Genomic DNA, 6,728 nt, shown 5'->3' with positions numbered 1-6,728 from the left:
TCTATTAATTACCTTTATTTTTAAATTAATATTTTTTTTGTTTGTTCTCTCCACTGTAACTGTTGATGTGCCGCATACCACTGTAAAAACATTTCTTTTGTCATTTGTGTGTATACTGATCATGTCCAACTAAATGTATCTGTAACTTTTCTTTGTGGAGCTTTTCTCCCCAGGCTTCTGCTGAAAAAGGGCCTTTTCGGCTCAGTCAGACACCCCCGGTTATCAAATGTAAAATAAAAATTAAAAAATAAATAACATTAATATTATTTTTGCATCTTGAAGTGTAACTGCAGTTACTTAAACTGCAAGAAGATAATTCTGTCAGCAAAGATCCTTTTCTCTTTCTCCTAAAAGCCCTGGGTATGCCATATTCTGTTTGATTACTGCAACCTCCCACTGTGAGTTGATAATATATCTTAAATTAAGTCACAGTTTTAGAAACAAAGTGGCAGAGATCAGGCAGAACACAGGGAAAAAGTAAAACTTAAACATGTTTAATTGTATACTTTTCTTGACCTGCCTGACCTCATACAGTCAGTCATTTGGCTGCAGTTGTCCATGTAACTAAATTATTGTTTGTTAAAGAAACATCAGTACTTGCCACAGTGGTGTGAAAGGCCGATATACCACATGCATTAGCACACTGTTGATCTACTAAGCAAGCCAGGACTTTCTCCTCTGAGACACAGCAAGGGTTGTATTGCATCTAGGGGTCTGATCTAATTTTATTGCTTATTCAACTAAAAAAAACTGAATAATATGGGTTGCTTTAATGGGTTATTTCTAACTGTAGAAGAAGACCAACAAACTTTAAGTTCATAGTCATTATGTAATCCTGGGTGACATATTTCTGATAAAATGGCTCAGAACTAACTTAATACACTTTTTGATTCAAAGGGCTTGAATGCTCTGCAGCTTTTTAATTTTTTAACCATATTAATATTAATAGCAGAGGACAAATATGCACCATCAGATGTGTTTTGACTATAACAAATGTATCATTAAAGTCAGATGGACCATTATTTTAAACATGCTTTAGAAATGAATTGATAGATGTTATGGGGAATATTTATTATTATTAATGAAGGTTTTATTTACTATTTTTAGCCTTCTGTCTGTTTAACTGGTGCAGCAGCTTGAATTTTGTTATATGTATTTGTCAACCTTGAAACCTAGTGGACAAAGTGTCCCTTTACATAGGTGACAAAGAATCACTGTCTCATCAAGTAACTTGCTCAGAATCATATAGTAAGCAAATGGAATCAAACCTTCCACCCTAGAATACAAAATGTAACTTATTAACAGCTCAGTGCCTTAATACTCTGCACTAATTGCCAGGCTAAGAATTAATGAAACAATGAAGCTATGTGTTATAAAAAGCAGTTTTCTTGATTTTGGAATCCAAAATTTTGTGATACTTTGAAAGTCTATATTGCCTTATTAAAGGCATTGTATAATTAATAATTATTTTAGCTGATTTATTTATTTACGGACCTAACACAGCAGTTTTTTTGTGGTTATTGTAGCTTAGTTGAGTTTGCTATCAATGCACAGTTACATGCCCCAAAACATCCAAAACCTTGGGAGATCACTATTTAAAAACAACAACTTTCCCAAGGCCACAAATCACTAAAGCTTCTCTGACCTCCTCAGTCATTGGAGCAAGCCCTTGCATCCTTGTACACACGTTCGTATGCTCATGGTCGTACTATTAATGTTATGATGTTGTACAAATAGGTGAACTTATGGTCAACAACACTACCCCTTCTGGTGAATATACCCCTCACATCTATATATCGCTCTGTACAAAACAAAGATTTTGCTAGCTCCTTTATCACAAACTCTAACATTGGTAGTACGACCATTAAGAGCATAATTCAGAAAAAACTGGGCTATTTTAAGGGAAGAGAGGCATGTTATTGAAAAGGTGGGGAGCACACCACGCATTACATATAGAAGGGATTGTAACCATTAAATTATAATTGAACACCCTAGTAAAACATCAGTGTTCACCAGTCATAAAACTCATCACATGTCCAAGTGGGTTATTGTTCCATTTGCTCCTACATTATGGTGGGAGAACAAGTAATTACAAAGAATTTTGCATTTAACATTAAAGCGGCATTTAACTGCTTAACTAACTGGGTAGTATATGTAGCATGTTGCCAACACTCTTCAGTTTTCTACATAGGGAAAACCAAGCGCAAGCTTAAAGAGAGAGTTGCTGAGAATTTATGTGACATCAAAAAAAGAAAAATAAATAATGCCCTGGCAAAACATTCAATAGAGCACCCAGATCATGAGTTTAAATTCACAATCATGGAGAAGGTAACACTTGATGAATGTGGTGGTCCTTGGCAGCTTAGAAGAAAGTGGGTTATATTGGCAACTTATGTTCAATGCAAATTCCTGGCCAGGTATAAATGACCAGATTTTTGTCAGTTGCCTTTTAAAACTGAGAGCATAGCAAAGATGATACTGCTACTGTTGTCTGCAAACAGATTTATTAATGTATTTATTCATTCATTCATGAAGTATTTTTTTTCAAAATGTTTCTAACTATAGTTTTGTGTGCATTCATGTTAAGTGACAAGAGTTTTACATTATTTCAAATTATTTAAAACTATTTATTCAGGTATTTGGGTTGCTATTGTGTATATTTACTTTTTTAACGTGGCGATTTTTAACTGTCTTTGACTTAGGAGTTGCACAGGGGTTCAGCTGTCACATGATTCTAAATTGCTCACATGATTTGAAAATGCTTGTCATGTGATATTTTAAAAGTGCATTTAAATGTTGTCAGGCCATTTTAAGTTTATCTGATGAAGTTCTATTATTGAATAAAATGAAAGCGTTTATCAACAAGTTTTGGATTGCTGGTTTGTCAGAATCATTTCAGCCTTGTGTGTGTGTGTGTGTGTGTGTGTGTGTGTGTGTGTGTGTGTGTGTGTGTGTGTGTGTGTGTGTATATGTGTGTGTGTGTGTGTGTGTGTGTGTGGTTTTATCAGTTTTTTTGTTTTTGTATTTGGTTTGTTTGGTTTTACGTTCTGAGAGTTGGTCAACTGGCTGTAAACAAACAGTAGGTTTTCCTACTCATTTTCTCTGTAGAAAAATCAGTCGTGATTTGCATAACCTAGTTCCTTACTAATAACCTTCTTTTATCTGAATTACTACATCGGGCTGACACTGAAGGGAATAGAACTCATAGCCTAGAAGAACACTATCAATATATCAAACCCACCTGGCAGGTGCTCTGAAGTCTTTACGGAGATATACTTACTGTAATCGCTATGTAAACCTTCTACATTCTGGGTATAATGGATTACACATAAGGTAAAAGTCATAAAAATATATGAAGCATTCCATCCCAACATTTTGTTATGCATGTGACAGTAACTAACAGGGTTAGTTTTAAAAAAATGGAGAAGATGGGCACAATGTTGCAGTGTCTCTAGCCCTAATCTTAATTGTGGATAATTTAAAGAAGGTATTTCATGTGGCTATGGAGTTTGCTGATCCTTCTAATATGGTTTATAAGAAAAACAGATTAATTTCAAAACCAAGTAAGATATTTCAATGTACATTCCGCAGAAGGGTGTGTGATTTGTGCTTATATAGGGCATGTGCTGCTAAAAATAGCACATTTAATTTTTAAGAAATGTTTCCGCCACTGTGAGTGCAGAGTAGATGACAAATGAGATCTATAGAGAACTCATTTTACAGAACATCATAAAACACATTTACAGGGAAACCACAGAGAAAATGCCAGAGATGATGATTTACTTAAATGTTACTGTCTGTAATAAGAAATTGCATGCTATGGGAAATTGTCCACACTGCATAACTACTAAGTGCCAATAAAATATATACAGAATTCATATCAGTGTGGCCCAGAGAGGCAGAACCCTAACCACAGTCCCAGTGACTGGGCTTGTGAAGTGAGTCTGGATGGTGTAGGTGCCCAACAATAGATTAGGGTGTCAGCCATTGATCCTAGCTTGCCCATCTTAGACAGAATGTCAAATGGGGATGTATTTACAGGAAGGCTTCTTGATGGAGACCAGACAGCACTGATGTATTGGGGGAGGCTGCTCCAAAAAGCATATCATGTGGAGTGCTGCCACCCACTTGTGGTGTGTATGAAGGCCTCACTTATGTTTATTACACATTTCTCCCCAAACTTACATGAGGGAAAAAAACACCAAAGCAGCTGTAAATTATAATTAGCCAGTACCTACCTCTCACCCCACCGCTGTACCAAGAATGGAATAAAGCAAATGATGTGGAACAGAAGTGTTCAGCAGTATGCAGGGAGAGACAAATGTTATGGCTGAGGAGGATAAAAAATTAAGAAGCTTTAGCTGAGTTGTGGCAAATATCATTTATGAAACTACATATTTCAGTAAAGGAGTGTGCTTGTTTACCACTCCTGTTTTCTTGTAAGAAGAGACTTTTTATTTCATGTATGTGCACACTTGGACATGCTCAATACTGGAACAAATCTGACTACTAGCTGCTCTTAAGGTGGTATGATAAGGATGTGTTTGAACAGAGAATAAAACAAAAGCAGTCTCTTGTTATTTAAAGTTAGAGGCTTCTTTGATGAAGCAAGCCATGAGATAATTTAAACACTTTTGTGTATTTAATTGTATTAATGCCCTTAATGTCATTAGGTGTTATATGGTTAATTAGTCATCTGTTAAATACTTTGTTATGATCAGAATAATAGGGAAATAAATAGGTTTATTATTCATTTAGCATTACAATTCATTACCTCTGTTACAGTATTGCATAATTTATTATTTTTGAACATTTATGTATTCCTTTTTAATATTTTCAGAGCTCAGTGCTGTATGTCTGTTTGATGGATTTATTATTATGTTGTATTTATGGCACATTTCATTTGCTAGGCTTCACAAATTAATAATCATGCCCTGTGAGTTAAAATCCCATAGAATAAAATACAATGCAAACATAACGGTTATGCTTATTTTATTTACACATACTATACAAATTTAGGGCTAAAACTTTCCTGAGTTTGCTTCAATGGGATTAAGCCAGGAAATAAAACAGAATCAGAAAATAAACAAAACTGATTATGGGTCACAATGAATTAAGAAACAACCCACACGCTTTATAAGAAAACCAAGATAATATTTATTTTACTTTTGCTCTCTTTGCATCAGTGAATAGTGTCGCTGAATTGTCCACTTTGTTTAATTCAGTTTCATACACATTAACAGAAGTATATATGAGTAACATAAGAAGGTTACACGACATGGATGGAAAAATCCTGCTGTTGCAAAGAAATCTAATTATGTTAAATATAAGAAATTAGAACATGAGCACTCCTTCTTCCAGCGCTGGAAGCCATTCAGTTATACAGTACTATAATATCGCAAAACCACAACGCTGCACGATGTTTCAAGGGAAAATACCTCCTAAACATTGGATCACATACATAAGTTGATAAGATAGGTGGGGGTCCCTGGTCAGAGAAAAACATTGCAGAAAATGAATGCACATCATATAGCAATAGAAATATACATTTTATTTTTTTGTAGCAGAAGACAGTATGTCTAGAACACTGCACAGAGTGAAGTGAACTGCCCAGTCAGTTATGCAGAGTGTATTAAAGTTAAGTAAATGCAGTCTGTAGCTTCATATATAGACTACAGTTTGAACTTTCTTTCTGCACAACCAAAAAGAAGCTGGAAGAACGGATTCTGTTATACAATAAGGCATTTTTTTGAAATGTTTGAGAAAGTAAATGATAACTAACACCCTCTCAGAATTAACGTTTATCTGACTGATTTACAGTCGGTTTTAGTTTAATTATTTACTTTCTGTGAGCTTGTTTTTACCTGTCCATGTGTCCTATTTATTCAACATTTTTGTGTATATTTGATAATGTGCACTTCTGCACACTTCAAGTACTTGGTCTGTTATTTTAGTCACATTTCATGACTGATTAATGCCGATTTATTTAGTCTGTAAAAATCATTGCATTATGTGCTTTAAAGTATTTATTATGCAATTACCTTTGATGGATTCTTCATACCTGTTATACATTTTGCAGAATATTTGCTGATTATTAATTTGCTGTTTTTTGTTGATATTAATGAGCATTTATTTATTTATGAAAGAATTGCTTATTAATTTTGACTTCCCATTTTATATTTAATATCAGTTACATTTGGCATCTATTTTTTTAATTCAGAATTTGTTTCTGCTTGTTTACAATAAAAATAGATTAATTACTGACTATGTGTTTTATTTACTTTTTATTGGCAGTTCATTTAGTTCTTAGCCAAAGGTTGTATGCTGATTTACTGTCTGTTAAGTATCTCATTCATAGCATATTTATTACCTATTGCAGTTGCCCCCTTTAATTATTTTCTTTACATTGATAAACTATCTATTTATTATGATTTATATGCATAGTGGTAGATTTGCTGTTAATGTGAAATGACAAGTTTAACACAAGAGCAAAATTCAAAACAGGATGAAAATATCCATCTAGCTAAATGGGATACGGACAGAGAGAGAGAGATTTACATTTTTGCATTTTGACTGCCTTGTTTTATTGGAATATGCAAGTTATTTCTCCCTTGTTTAGCAGAAACCCAGAAATGCGTGAAAACAAAATAAAAATGCTGCAACCACGGCAGCAGTCTGTTTTCACTACTAAATCCTGATTTAACTGAGATGATAGCCATAGCAATGAA

General features: G+C 34.2%; 1 non-coding gene across 1 annotated transcript; it reads left to right on the top strand.

Moving 5' to 3' along the window:
• The first annotated feature begins 5,717 nt into the window (after nt 1–5,717).
• LOC122814667 lies at nt 5,718–5,803 on the top strand. Its single transcript, XR_006366868.1, has one exon. It is a non-coding gene; the product is annotated as a small nucleolar RNA SNORD116 (small nucleolar RNA).
• The last annotated feature ends 925 nt before the right edge of the window (nt 5,804–6,728 follow it).

Source organism: Protopterus annectens, chromosome 10.part0 (genome assembly GCF_019279795.1).
Source record: "Protopterus annectens isolate FY-2018-M chromosome 10.part0, PAN1.0, whole genome shotgun sequence".
Lineage (NCBI taxonomy): Eukaryota > Metazoa > Chordata > Ceratodontiformes > Protopteridae > Protopterus > Protopterus annectens.
Note: the sequence above shows the minus strand (reverse complement) of the source record. Positions and strands in the feature narration are given on the sequence as shown.